Source organism: Oncorhynchus keta, unplaced genomic scaffold (assembly GCF_023373465.1).
Source record: "Oncorhynchus keta strain PuntledgeMale-10-30-2019 unplaced genomic scaffold, Oket_V2 Un_scaffold_5722_pilon_pilon, whole genome shotgun sequence".
Lineage (NCBI taxonomy): Eukaryota > Metazoa > Chordata > Actinopteri > Salmoniformes > Salmonidae > Oncorhynchus > Oncorhynchus keta.
This window is the reverse complement of record NW_026290965.1, coordinates 30,173-43,481: the sequence shown is the minus strand read 5'-3', so window position 1 is coordinate 43,481 and position 13,309 is coordinate 30,173. Positions and strand designations below refer to the sequence as shown.

Genomic DNA, 13,309 nt, shown 5'->3' with positions numbered 1-13,309 from the left:
GTTCTCAGGATGGTGTTCTCAGGGTGATGAGAGGTGTTGGGTTTGCGCCAGACATAGCGATTTCCTTGATGACCAAAAAGCTCAATTTTAATAAGTTCTTTGGAATAGGGGCAATATTTTCACGTCCGGATGAAAAGCGTGTCCAAAGTAAACAGCCTGCTACTCAGACCCAGAAGCCAAGATATGCATATTATTAGTATATTTGGATAGGAAACACTCTGAAGTTTCTAAAACTGTTTGAACCATGTCTGAGTATAACAGAACTTATTTGGCAGGCAAAACCCAGAGGACAAAGGGCTCAGATTCTTTTTTGAGGTCACTCTTTTCAATGAGTTCTCATTGGGAATCCAGATGTCTAATCGACTTTCCTGCAGTTCCTATCGCTTCCACTGGATATCAACAGTCTTTAGAAATTGGTTGAGGTTTTTCCTTTGAGAAATGAAGAAGTAACACTGTTCAGAACGAGGCTCAAGTCTAGTGTACACTTTGTTAGAGGAGAGTGACCTGAAAAGCACGCTCCACTTTGCTATCCTCAGATAATAGCATTGTTTGCTTTCGCAGAAAAGCCTTTTTGAAATCTGACATGTTGGCTGGATTCACAACAAGTGTAGCTTTAATTTGGTATCTTGCATGGGTGATTTCATGAAAGTTTGATTTTTATAGTAATTTGAATTTGGAGCTCTGCATTTTCACTGGCTTTTGGCCAGGTGGGACGCTAGTGTCCCACATATCCCAGAGAGGTTAATCTGACCATATTACATTTTTCCATATGTTTGGAGAGTCTCCCACATGCCTTTTGGCAAACACCAAACGTGTTCGCTTATTTCTTTCTTTAAGCAATGGCTTTTTTTCTGGCCACTCTTCCGTAAAGCCCAGCTCTGTGGAGTGTATGGCTTAAAGTGGTCCTCAGGAGAGATACTGCAATCTCTGCTGTGGAGCTTTGCAGCTCCTTCAGGGTTATCTTTGGTCTCTCTGATTAATGCCCTCCTTGCCTGGTCTGTGAGTTTTGGTGGGCGGCTCTCTCTTGGCAGGTTTGTTGTTTTGCCATATTCTTTCCATTTTTTAAATAATGGATTTAAATGGTGCCCCGTGGGATGTTCAACGTTTCTGATATTTTTTTATATCCGATCCCTCATCTGTACTTCTCCACAACTTTGTCCCTGACCTGTTGTTTGGAGAGCTCCTTGGTCTTCATGGTGCCGCTTACTTGGTGGTGCCCCTTGCTTAGTGGTGTTGCAGACTCTGGGGCCTTTCAGAACAGGCGTATATATACTGAGATCATGTGATCGATCATATGACACTTAAATAAAGTCCACCTGTGTGCAATCTAACTAATTATGTGACTTCTGAAGGTAATTGGTTGCACCAAATCTTATTTAGGAGCTTCATCACAAAGGGGGTGAATATATATGCACACACCACTTTTCCATCTTTTAGAATCTTTGAAACATGTTCTTTTTCTTCATTTAATTTATGTCCATTATATGAAATCCAAATAAAAACCTATTTAAATTACAGGTTGTAATGCAACAATATAGGAAAAACACCAAGGGAGGGGGATGAATCATTTTGCAAGGCACTGTATATAGCCTTGTTATTGTTTTTATATTGTGATAGTTTATTTAGCAAATATTAACCTTTTTTAAAACTCTGCTTTGTTGGTTAAGGGCTTGTAAGTAAGCATTTCACGGTAAGGTCTAAACCTGTTATAATTGGCACGTGACAAATAAAATTAGAGTTAAACTACAAATGACATTCAGCTAGCTGACCTGTAGCTATGCGTCTTGGGCACAGCAGTTATATCCAAAACTAAACCTACACAATGATCTATACTGTATACCAACATACTGACCAGTGGCCTCTCTGAACACCAGACGCTCATAGCCTGAGATCCAGCGGTAACAGGGGGAAGCTGGCCGTGTCTCCCTCTGGTGTGGTCACCACTACTTTAGAGCAGAACCAGTCATCGTTGATGTAGGCGAACAGGGCATACGGCTCTGTGTCCAGCACTACAAACTCCAGATGGCCCAGGGAGGAGGGACAGGACACATTGTGCTCAATCATCTACAGAGAGATAGACGACATGTTAAAATGATCCCAGCAAACAACGTTCTCTAAACATTGACTAAGTTGAGACTGCTGGTTTAGATATTTTCGAATCCCAAAATGGAGATTGTATTTGGCATTCGCAACACCCAGATGGATTGTGGTATAATACAACTTTTTTGTGAACTTACCGATCCTTGGCTGCCGGTTTTAGGGATATACACGCGTTTACTTTCTCCCTTTGTGCCGACCAGTTTGACGTAAACACTGTTCAATGTGCCGGCAAGCAGCATTTCTCCAGTAAACACTTTCACTGTGTACTTCACCATGATGATTCTGTAAGACAAATAATTCCACACAGCAAGACAACATGTTAGACATACAGCATTAAAACTTAACTAGAACCAACTCAATGGAACCACATAAGACGATCAACTGCAACCAAATGTTTGCCACAGTCTTTTTCAAGATGAAGATGTACCATACAACTTTTTCCACATTTTGTTGTGTTACAGCGTGAATTTAAAAGGGATTACATTGCGATTGTGTCACTGGCATTATGTTTTAGACATTATTAGAAATGAATTCAAATGTAAAATCTGAAATGTCTTATCTCAATATTATATTCAACACCTTTTTTAGGGCAAGCCTAAGTACAAATGTGCTTAGCAAGTCACATAAGTGACATGGACTCACTGTGGGTGTGTAATAATAGTATTTAAACATGATTGAGTGACGACCTCATCTATGTACCCCACACATACAGATAATATTAAGGTCACTCAGTCGAGCAGTGAATTACAAACAGATATAACCAAAGACCAGGGAGGTATTCAATGCCTCGCAAAGAGGTGCACCTATTGTTAGATGGGTAAAAAAAAGTTGACATTGAATATCCCTTTGAGCATGGTGATGTTATTAATTACACTGTCAATACACCCAGTCACCACCCTGAACAAAACAGGACAAGGTGGGCTGTCAGATTGACAAAAACATGAGATTTACTCAAACATGTTTTGTTTCTCCTCTCAATGTGATTTCATTGCTTGCAATCAATGCAACACAAAGATTGGTGCTTTCATGCAGTTTAACAGTTTTCCCATGACTGCCTCCAGGTGACATACATACTTATTGAAATGGATGTAGAGTTATTTTTAGGACTTGAACAGTGTTACTTTATATTATGGGTGTCCATTTATCAATACATTAAACATATGTGTATATGAGTGGATGCATGCATAAATCAATAAATAAAACATTTCATAATGAAAAACATATCATTTCATGAACAAAATGGGTATTTACAGGTCGATGATGTTTGCCAACCACATTTGTGCTGCTTTGTCTACCCATTCAAAAGCTATACAGTGTTTGTGAGTACTCTTACAGGTTGTTTGTTCGGTTACGCCCAATTTCAGTCTTTAAGTCGTGATTTTTCTGCTCTTTTTTTCACTGTTGTGTAAATGTGGAAATGTAAGGGGTGTTCAGAATTGGTGTCAAGTAGGTTCCAACTTTTGCATCATTACAAGTTAAAGCACCCACATTATGGCCGTACTGTCCGTTACCTATGTACATACATTGACCGTCCATGCGCATTTAAGACCTGGAATGCCTTAATTGTGCACCAAAGTCATGTCCACTCCACAGAGGTTACTACAAATCTGACTGAGAAGTGTTCCTTCACTGTATGTGGAGGATGGAAAACCAGTTTGAAATACAAAACTGGCAAACTACCGCGCTCGCCTGAGAAGACTGGGATGTCCAGGGGTGACAAACTCCTTGAAGCACAAAGCTGCAAGTCAGTCAAGTGCAGCCTATGGTGTTAAAAAGCCAAAGAGAGCAGAAGTTAACTTTTGCCCCACATATCCCTCAAGAGAAACAGAAGAGAGCCTCGAGGACATGTGGAAAGCTCTGCTGTCCCATGTGAAGAAAAGGAAAAACAGAGAGACAGTGAAGTTCAAAAATAGAGAAGACATTTGCATACCGGAGACATGAAGTTGTCTGATGCACCCATGGCAGAGGACTTCATGGCAAGATGGCCTGCGCTCTTTGAAGTCATTGTGGTAAGTTACCCAACAATAAGACAAGCATGGCTATGTTATCTGGGATTTGTTGGTAAAGGTAGAATATTTTTTTCCTTCAGCTTGCCACATAAGTGAGCCTTAATCAGAGTTATCACCATTTGTGCCGACTGCCTAGTTATTTCCCTCCCTATAGAGAAACCTCTTGTTTGCTGCATGTGTGATCATCTCCAGTCTATTTTCCTTTCTGCTTTTAAAAGAACATCTCATTTGTTTAACTACCATTTTCAGGTCAATGCTGAGTTTAAGAGAATCACCACAACCCCACTCCATTCCAAATGTCTTTCTCAACGTGATATACAGTCTGATGACCTGCTGAAGTCGTTCCAAAGGAGGAAGACAGCTGGGCAGAAGACTCATATCAAGCATGGCACCTATGGCTGATGTAAGAATTCCTTATGCTTCAAAAGACATATTCATATGTGGTTCTACACCAAAAGATGATTTAAAAACTAGACATAAATCAAATAAATCCTGTTTTGTTAGAATAGCAACATAGATGTGGGACGAGAGTGCGTCAGAAAGGAAGTGTGAGTATATGGGTGAAGAACCAGAAAGCCTTGTACAGGAATATGTGGGATGTTCTTTTTTTATTATTTCACCTTTATTTAACCAGGTAGGCCAGTGGAGAACAAGTTCTCATTTACAACGGCGACCTGGCCAAGATAAAGCAAAGCAGTGCGACAAAAACAACAGAGTTACACAAACAAACGTACAGTCAATAACACAATGCTATTGTGTGTTAATAGATAGAAGGAAACGCTTAATTCTCTTCCTGTTCTGTGTCACCATCATATTCTATCACTAGCTATTTTGTTACTGTGTCATCTCCTCTGTCTTCCATCTTATTTCAATAGCAGCGGTTAGATGCACTTTTTAAAATCAGAATTGTATGATTCAGATTAGACTCCGTCTTTTTGTTGTTGCATGGATGCTGAATACAGAGATCAAATTGGCTGTGTCTCAAATGTAATCTGAATAGAATAGAAATCTGGTTTAGAACCACTTCATTTTAGCCTTGTAATAGTGTTCAAATATTACCAGCAGTTCTTGATTTAGTTGACACTGAAAAGGACTCGTCTTGATTTATTTCTGTCTGTATCATACTCTTGTGCTTCATGAGCTATACTTTTTTAACTACTTAATTGATGAATGATTCATTTTGTATGATTGACAAATGTTGCCTTTGTGTCTTGTTCGGAGCATGGATGAAGAGTCCACCAAGGCAGCCATTGAGGAAACTACTGTGGGGGGGACCATGCCGCGAGTGAGGAACCAGAGGACGCTGGGATTGTCCTTGAGGGCATCAAGGTGCTGCAGGATCTGGGCAACGTAGCATTTGCTGTTTGGCCTGATGTATGTCATGAACCTCAGTTACCCACCACTCCTTTGAAGTCTTTCAGAAGGTTTTTAATGGAACTGAACAGGAACAAACTTTCGAACAAAGCGGTTGCATTTGAAAACAGGCTGTTTCAGTGAGATGTTTTGTTGTGTGTTTCAGACTGTATGTTTGACTTGTTCAAACACCCAAAGAATGTGCATGTACAAAGATGGAGCTATTGTGATTTTGTATAGATGCCCTTAGTTTTCTGCTTATGGAAAAAGTTCAGCTTCACTTTGTAATGACTTTTATTCAAAATAATTAACATGAACAAAAATGTACACATACCTACCTCATTCTTTGTCTAACTCCTTATGAAAAATAACTACCTCATTTTGTAACAAAATGCATTAGAGAGAGTGCCCAATCATTGTCAGGCAACTATTTGTTTATACAGCCATATAGCCTACTGCACTGTGATTTAGACCTGTGCAATTCATTGAACACTGAATGTCAGTGAATTTACATTTGTCGTTCCAAAGAGCTGAACCGTTACAAAAAAATACAGTATCATTTTTTAAAACACATGAATTTTGCCTTTGTCGCTGATGCAAATGGTCTCTTGCTCCTTGGTTACACATATTTAGCATGCATTTTATATTTCCCTATTAATTTGTGTGAATACAAACACTAAGGTAGAAAATGGCAGCATTTAATCTTGTGCTTACATTAATAATGTAGAAACTTGTCCATAATACAGAGTAATGTCATCAATAAAAGAATGTTGGTTATTAAGTAGTGATCAGGTTTAGGGAACATGATCAAATCCATTTGAAGCTACACATTTAATTCAAATAAAATGAGCTTTACCAAATCATGTTAAATTGATTTTATTCCATTACAATGCATTTATGCAAATTATTATATTTGCCTCGCAAAAATAATATTGTGTTTAACATGTTTCATTCATGTGGAACCGATGCACACATTTGAATTAAGTAAATTCAAAGCACCATTTTTTTTTTCAGTGTACCAAGATGCAGGTATCCTTCCTAACTCAGTTGCCGGAGAGGAATGAAGCCACTCAGGGATTTCACCATGGGGACAATGGTGACTTTAAAACAGTTACCATTCTTCAAAGGCTGTCGTTACTCCACAATACTAACCTAATTGATAGCGTGAAAAGAAGGAAGCCTGTACAGAATAAAAATATTCCAAAACATGCATCCTGTTTGCAACACGGCACTAAAGTAATATTGAAAACAATGTGGCAAAGCCATTCACCTGAATACAAGTATTATGTTTGGGGCAAATCCAAGACAACACATTACTCTTCAAACTCTCTTTTCATCAGTTCAATCATATTCCAGAATTGACTATTTTTTTGTTGGACTCCAAACTAATTTCAGCAGCTGAGTCGGTTACCTATTACCCTATTCTAATTACGGACCACTCTCCTGTGTCCATGGTGCTGAAACTCTACAATATGTCGACAGGTCAGCGACCGTGGCGCTTAGAGCATAACTGCTGAAAGATGAGGCTTTTTGTCAGTATTTGAAAGAGCAGATTGCCCTTTTCCTCGGAACTAACGACACGGGGGATGTTGACGAGTCCACGCTTTGGGAATCTCTAAAGGCTGTGATTAGAGGTTACATTATTTCTTATACATCAGAGGGGAAGAAACGCGCCAATACTAGGCTGAGAGAAATTGAAAGAGAGTTAGGGGAACAGGAGAAGGTTTTTAGGACGAATTCCTCATATACAGTCCTTGAGAAGATCAAAGTTAAAATATGAATACAATACCATCCTTTCGAAATGGGTGGGCTCTACTTGCTAGAACGCAACAAAGTTATTTTGAACTGGGTGACTAACCACATAAATTATTATCAAGACAGCTAAGGCATGTAGAGGCATATAGAGGTATTCACAAAATAAAAGACAAGGGTAAAATAGTAACAGATCCGCAGGATATTAATAACCTTAAGGATAGGGGGAAGCATTTTCACTTTTGGATAAATGGCGTGCACAATTTCAACTTCCTGCTACTCATGACAGGAATATATTATATGCATATGATTAGTAGGTGTGGATAGAAAACTCTGAAGTTTCTAAAACTGGTTCAATCATGTCTGTGACTATAACAGAACTTATGTAGCAGGCAAACCCCAGAGGAAAAACTAATCAGAATGTATTTTTTTTTTTTTGCCTCTGAACATTCCCGCAGTTGTCTTTGCCAAGGGATATTTTATAGCGAACATTTATAGTTCCTACAACTTCCACAGGATGTCACCAGTCTTTGGAATTGGGTTGAAGTTAATCATTGGTGCAACGAAGAAGAAGCACATCCTGGAACAACATTACACTGTTGAGTTACGCAAGAGGGAAAAAGGTGCATGTTTTGTTTACTTGCTCTATTGAATACAGATTGCCCAGTCTACAATTTGATCGATTATTAACGTTTAAAAATACCTAAAGTTGTATTACAAAAGTAGTTTGAAATATTTTGGCAAAGTTTATAGGCAACTTTTGAAATGTTTTGTAGTGACATTGTGTTTTGGCAAGCTGTTTTTTTCCTGGATCAAACCTGCTTTATAAATGGAGATTTTGGGTATACATGGACAGAATTAATCGAGAAAAAAAAGGACCAATTGTGATGTTTATTGGAGTGCCAACAAAGAAGCTCGTCAAAGGTAATGCATGTTTTATATTTTATTTCAGCGCTTTGTGTAGCGCCTGCCAGCCTAGTTATTTTGTTTACTACTGGTTGATGGGTGCATGCTGGGTGCATGCTATCAGATAGCTTCTCATGCTTTTGCCAAAAAGCATTTTTAAAATCTGACATGTTAGCTGGATTCACAACGAGTGTAGCTTTAATTGAGTATCCTGCATGTGTGATTTAATGAATGTTTGAGTTTTAGCGTTTTATTTGAATTTGGCGCTCTGCATTTCCCGGGGCAATTGGCCACTTGAGACGCTAGCATCTCACTATCCCCAAGAGGTTTTAATAAATGCTTTGCGCAGTTCTACTCAGAGCTATACCAATCAAAATGCGATGCTACTGATCCACAAACTATGGAACGCTTTCTCGCTGAATGTGAACTTCCTAAACTCGAGGGGGCAGCTGCTGCACTCGATGCAGGGATAACTTTAGAGGAAATTAACACAGCGATAGCACAATTTCCAAACAGCAAGGCCCCTGAGCCCGATGGATATGTAATATAATTCTATAAGAAGTACTGCGCCAGTCTATCTCCACTTATGTTGCGAATGTTTAAACAATCCAAAGAAAATGCCAAACTCCCGCAAACACTTTGAGGCTACAATAGCACTGATCTTGAAATAAAATAGATTACATGGCGATGTCGTCTTATCGCCCCGTGTCGTTACTCCCCATAGAAAACAAGGTGTTGACAAAGATATTGGCAAACCGATTGAAAACATATTTCCGACATCATGCACCCTGACCAGACAGGTTTTATCCCGGGCCGACATATACTACAATTTTAGACGCCTTTTCAACGTAATGTATCATAAGGTTGAGGCAGTGGTAATAGCTCGATGCAGAGAAGGTTGAGGCAGTGGTAATAGCTCGATGCAGAGAAGGCGTTTGATCGGATTGAGTGGAAGTATATGATGTCGGTTCTGGAGCACTTCGGGTTCGGAAAGGAATTTATTAATTGGATAAGAAATATTTATGCACACCCAATGGCGTCAGTGGTAACCAATCAAGAAATGTCGCAGTCATTCCGCTTGTTCAAGGGGTGCCGACAGAGGTGCCCTATTTCGCCTGCTCTCTTCGCTATAGCCATGGAACCCCTTGCTACTCGCATTCGGGCATGTGCAGATATAGCTTCTGTTAAATATAAAGGACACACAGCACAAAATATCCCTATATGCAGACGATGTTCATTTGTTTTTGTCCAGGCCTAAAACTTCGATTCCACCCTTACTTAACTTGATAAACACATTTGGCACCTTCTCTGGCTACAAGATAAACTGGCAAAAAGTTAGGAAATTATGATTAATATGACTGAACAAATCATTTTAAATGGAACTGTAAGTAAACTTATACTCTGTTATATTATATCTGATTAACAATATGAGTTCATAAGAAGAAATTGTGTGACAGGACAAGGAGGAATAGAATGTTAATGAACACCATTTCTACTGGGCAGGAACAAATGGGTTGTGGACTGTGTAAACACATAAGGTCGTTAGCCTATGGTTGACCCAACCTGAAATTTAGCTCTGGGGTTTTAGATTAGGCAGAGAGTGCATTCCTAGGGTTTCTGTTAATTAAACCTGTCAGTTCAGTGGTGATCGATAATGTTGAGGGGTCAAAAGTTATCTGGGAGTGTGTTAGTTAGTAAGTTAGAATTAACTCTTCACCTTACTTTGTCCTGTCGAGAGGGGGGTTCGTTTAAGACAGTGAAATGACATCATGATCTGTATTTAAACTGATGCTTTTGTTTTGAGTGGTAGCGCGCTCCGATAATAAATTCTATTACCTATTATTTAAAGACTGTCTGCGTCTATTTTATGCAACAAGAAATCTTACAAATTCTCATAAAATAGATAAAGGGCTTTCAATTGATGAAAGCACATTGGCATAATTAAATTATACTAACAAAAAGTGAGTTGATGCCAATATCACAGCCTGTGGATATGCAATTTCTGCAATCTACCCCGTTTAGAACAGTGATGGACAAGTTCACAAGCCTTGGCATTGTAGTGACAAGAGACCTTGATCAGCTATTGAAAGCTAATTGGGACATGGAAATATATCAGCTTAAACAAAATATAGATTTTTGGAAAACTCTGCCTATCTCCTTGGTTGGTCGTATAAAAGCTATTAAAATGGTTGTCCTACCCAGGTTTCTTTACCTCTTCCAATGTCTACCCAATTTCATACCACAAAGCTATTTTAAGAAACTGGATTCAATAGTAACTCAATTTTTATGGGATAACAAGGCAGACAGAATGTCAAAGAAGCATTTATGCAAGTACAAGATAGAGGGGGCTTTGGCCTTCCTCACTTAACTATTATTGGGCTGCTAATCTGAACATTGTGTCTTTCTGGAGGGAAAGTTTACCTGTGATGAGACAGAAGGATATGCCTGCATGGCTTTTAATTGAGCAGGTCTCCTGTCAACGTTCCTCACTTCCTGCACTTGTTAATAGCCCATCATATGTGAAAAAATCCACTTATGACTCTAACCAAGTCATTTGTCATACGCTTAGGATCTGGAAACAGATGAGGTATTTTCTTAACATACCCACTGTATACATTGACAGCCCGATTTGCCTGAATCATGCTTTCCACCCCGCATTGGATGATGTGGTGTTTTCACAGTGGAGGGAGACGGGGCTCACAACAATTGCTAATCTATACATAGATGGTCAGCTTCATTTCAACAATTACAGGGAAAGTTCAACATGCCAATAACAATTTTTCAGATACCTCCAAATCAGGAATTTCATAAGGACACATATCCCACAGTATGGCATGAAGCCAAATAGTCCTACATTAGATATCTTGATCCTTGTCAAACCCCATTCAAAAGGGTCGGTCTCTAGACTGTATGATGTGCTACAGGCCCACATAGAGGTATCCACAGACACCATTAAAAGGGCTTGGGAACAAGAACTTGGTTCAGAAATCTCAGATGAGGACTGGGTAGAAGCTCTCAGGAATATAAACCACAGTTCAGTGAATGCCAGACACAACCTTGTACAGTTTAAGGTGATACACAGGTTACATTACTCAAAAGTGAAACTGCATAAAATATTCCCGGACACCTCACCACTGTGTGAGAGGTGCAAGCAGGATGAGGGGACGTTGACCCACTTATTCTGGACATGTCTTAAGTTACATGTTTACTGGGCTCTCATTTTTATTACTTATCTAGAGCCTTTGATAGAGTTCTAGCCCCAGACCCATTGACCGCTCTGTTTGGTACAGTTGATGGGAATAACCACGAAGGGAAAGCTGTCTCTCTTTGTACTCTACTAGCCGAAAGGCTCATATTGCAATTTTAGAAATTGGAGACTGTACCTACCTTTGAAATGTGGTTACGGGATTTAGGGAATGTAATACATATGGAAAAGATTCGATACAAAACCTCCAATAGAAGTTCAATGTTTTACAAAATATGGCAGCCGATACTGGATAAATGGTCTCGTCCCGCTTCATAACTGGGTTGACGATCTGCTGCTACTCTGTGCTGTACTCCACTCAATATTTATTTTTGGCTTAATTAACTACACTGCTTGTAATGACTATATGCTGTCTTCTTATACATGTACCACCTAATAGGATTTTGTTTTATTTTGTGTATGTGTGAGTTAAGTTTTGTCCTCTAAATTGGCCATCTCATTCAACAGTACAATGAATGTCATTGTTAGTATTGCTGTCTTTAATTTGATTTTTATTGTAAAATAATAAACATTAAAAATAAAAAGTAGCTTCATAGCTTCATGATTGTTCAAGCTGTTTTCTAGTGATTTATTTGTTATACATCCATAACAATCAGCTAATGATGTGCCATTTCGCATGGCATATAACATTTGCTCTTTCGCCTGGCCACTGTTCATAAGAGATTGCCAACTACATAGCTAACACAATCACTTCAAACTGAAGCTGAAATGACAACAAACTAGCTGCATTTTGTGTTTTTCTATTGATTACTTTGTATATATGCATAAAAATCATGCCGATTCATGATTTCGACTGTCTGAGAAAAGCTGCCAGCCTGTCTGTCTTGTCCCGACATTCATTACTACAAATCTCCACTGTTGAAAACCAAAATGTTCGTCTAAAAGAAATAGGACATAATGTCGAGGTGCTTTTTATAGTGTAGATCTAGTTGAGCTGATGAGACAGTAGATTGCGCAGTCAGATGGAACAGTAAATTTCAACATCAGATTTAGCCGGTGACTTGTGGAATAGACACTAGCTGGAACGCGGATTTAACAAATGAGCATCCAGGTTTAGATCCACACGTTGTATAAAATAAATGGTATATTTAATTGAGAGACTGATGACCAATCATTTTGTTTAGCCATTGTGTCAGATTAAGGCCACACAATTATCCAAAATAATTGTTTAGTATTTTTTTTTTTCTAAAACCGTATGGATGACAATCAGTACAGTATACTTTATACAAAGATCCACAAATAGATACATGTTTGAAATTAGAGTCAACACTTATTGCAATATAAAGTTTAAAAGTCGTATGTACTTGCAGGTTCCTTTTGACAATGTGAAACGTTATATTCAACAGCAAAGTCAAATGAGAAAAGGTCATGGAAACCATCTATTACATGTCAAATAATAAAGAATGTTATGAAAATAAGCTTTCTTACCCCGATAAGATGCAGTAATTCAGCAATGAGAAATCGTTCCGCTGTACTCAGCACCTCAGACATCATGGCTCTTTTATATAGTTTGTTATCTCGTATGGACAATGAAAAGTGTTCATTGACACACCTTTCTGATTCAGTGGAAAAAGGAAAACTTATTCGCTCGACATTCTCTGGAATGTATTCCGGAGTAGAAATACAGGATGTGCTGTAAGGGTTTTCTGGTGAAAGGGAGGCGGACCAAAATGCAGCGTAGTGGTTATTCATGTTTTTAATAAAGACGACTATACATGAACAGACTAAACAAGAAAAGTGACAAACCTAAACAGTCCTATATGGTGCAGAGACAGGAACAATCACCCACAAAACCCAACACAAAACAGGCTACCTAAATATGGTTCCCAATCAGAGACAATGACTAACACCTGCCTCTGATTGAGAACCATATCAGGCCAAACATAGAAATAGACAAACCAGACACACAACATAGAATGCCCAC

The 13,309-nt window shown here is 38.8% G+C and overlaps 1 pseudogene; it reads right to left on the bottom strand.

Annotated features, from left to right (window-relative positions):
* Positions 1–13,058, bottom strand: part of LOC118375030 (hydroperoxide isomerase ALOXE3-like) — a 35,960-nt pseudogene extending 22,902 nt beyond the window's left edge.
* Positions 13,059–13,309: the final 251 nt, after the last annotated feature.